We start from the raw sequence: 2,522 nt of genomic DNA on the forward strand, positions 1-2,522 counted from the left end.
TGGGCAGGAAGGGGCTGTGAGTTACGTGCGTACGTACAGACATGCGTACGGCAATCCCCTCAGCCCACGCAGGACCACGCTTATCTAGAATTCCCTGTTGTACATTTACTCTGATCTCCATTCTTTCTGTGTGAACTGCAGCAGCTCATTCTGCTAGATGCCAAAAGAGGTAGCTGCCCATTAAACAGAAAGGCGATCAAAAAAGAAGGAACGGATGTATGTATAAACACAGTGTGCCTACCTAAAAATTAGGTACTATTAGCAAAATATTTACTACCAAATTGGTAGGAGATATTGTTTAATGGGTGGCACAGGAAGTTTCTTTTTAAAATCCTGTGATTAGGATTACTCAGGCCTGGCGCGGTGGCTCACATCTGTAATCCCAGCATTTGGGGACGTTGATGTGATCGGATTGCTTGAGCCCAGGAGTTTGAGACCAACCTGGGCAACACAGTGAGACCCCATCTCTACAAAAAATGTAAAACAATAGCCTAGTGTGGTGGTGCATGCGTGTGGTCCCAGTTACTTGGAAAGCTGAGATGGGAGGATTGCTTGAGCCTGGGAGGTCAAAGCTGCAGTGAGCCGTGAGCTAACCACTGTACTTCAGCCTGGGTAACAGAGCAAAAGAAACAAAAAGAAAAAGGAGTACGCAGCTCTGCTCTGAAATCTCTGCGTGGAGACTGCTCTTGTCCTCCTGTCTTCCCACAGCTTCTTCATTTGGCGAGACCTACTCCCTTCCAGCCGAATCAGTCTCAGGAAAGGACCTGAAACGGAACTGGTTGCTTCTCTGCTGTGCTTATCTAGAATTCCCTATTGTACATTTACTACATTGTTTCATAATAATCTCTTACGTTCTCCTATATGTGACTACAACAGTGTTAAAGGTAAGTGCCAAGGTTCATTCATTTTTATAACACCAACGCTTGATACAGACCTGATGTACAGTATGCAGTCAATAAGTGCTTGTTGACTAATGAATAAGAGCAACTCGCTATATTAACTTACTAAACTAAGAGTGATAACAGCTTCCCCTCCCCCATGTCCTGGGTATTTTAATGTTAACCAGAATCAAAGTCATAAACTAACTGAACTCCAAAAACAGAATTTCAGGCATCAGTGGAGCAAGTGGAGGGAAGATCATAGGTGAGAAGGTGTGGAAGGATGCTTCTTAAAAATTCTATTATCCAGCTGTAGGAGGGAAAATGAGAATTTGGGAGCAGAGTCATAAATTTGCAAACTAAATCTAACCACTCATTGCTTGAGAAATCCTGAGCAAATTGCTTAATCTCTTTAGCTTCAGATTCCTCATCTGTAAAATGAGATCTATATATAGTTCGCATTTGTCAATAAGATCTATAAAATGAGATATAGACAGAGATGGATGAAGAGACAATTTTTACATAGTTTCTGGCACATAGCATGTGCTTCCTAATGATGGCAATTAGTACCACCTTGCCCATTGGTTAGGCAGGCTCGGGTAATAGTGGACAAAAGACTGGAGCATGTTATTGACATTGAATTCACCACATTTATTGAACACCTGCTTCGTGCTTGCTACTGTGGTCTACAGATTTCAAGTGACTTGCACTTAAATGGTAGAGCTTCTCTATTCTCCTTTTTGAAGTTTTAATTCCCTCTAAAACACTCCTGTTCAGTGCTTGCTCAGCCGGGGCAGAAACATTTCCAATGACAGGAATTCAACAATACCCAAGGAAGTTCAAGCAAAGCGAAATGCCTTCGGGCGATTCTAACTGTGTGAAAGAGGCACCATTCGATTGGGGCTATAAGACATGTTCCCTCTCCCCAAAGGGTACAGTAGGAAGATAAGAAACACAGGAAAGTATCTGGAGGCATGTAATAAGGGACATAAGAGAGGTGCAAAGGACAAAAGGAATTCAGAGATGAGTGTGACCTTTTCAGTCTGGCTATGACTGGGGAAGGATCATGGAGGCAGCATCATTGGACATCAGGAGACCATTTAAGCCTGAGAATGGAGGTCCAGAGCTGGGACAATACAAGGTATATTGGACAGATATGTTACCAAAGATTAAATAGAACATTTCCTGTCAAAAGCTTTCACTTGTTGAAGTATCTCTGGAGGTCAGACCCTGTACCTGAATGTTCTCACCCTCTCATTGAACCCAAGTAAGGCAAGGACTCACAAGTCTCAGGTGTAACATCATTGACAAAACACACTGTTGATTTAGGCAAAACAGTAAAAAAAAAAAAAAAAAAAAAAAAAAAAAAAAAAAAAAAAAAAAAAAGTGGCTCCCATTCAGTGGAAAGAGTATTAAAACTGTGATTCTATTTGACTGAGAAGACCCGTTTCTCAGTAATATTCTTTTCCATGGCAGCCAAAATTTTAAGTTCTTTAGAATTCTACCTAAAAAGACACTAGAAAACAGAAAAGTGGGAGAGGATGGAGTTATACAAGTAGTTCACATTTTTTAAATTACAGAATTTCAAACTAGTTTCTGGAGAACATGCCTGCTGATTACTTTTAGGAAAGAGTGGCCTCAAGA

Source organism: Nomascus leucogenys, chromosome 4 (assembly GCF_006542625.1).
Source record: "Nomascus leucogenys isolate Asia chromosome 4, Asia_NLE_v1, whole genome shotgun sequence".
NCBI lineage: Eukaryota > Metazoa > Chordata > Mammalia > Primates > Hylobatidae > Nomascus > Nomascus leucogenys.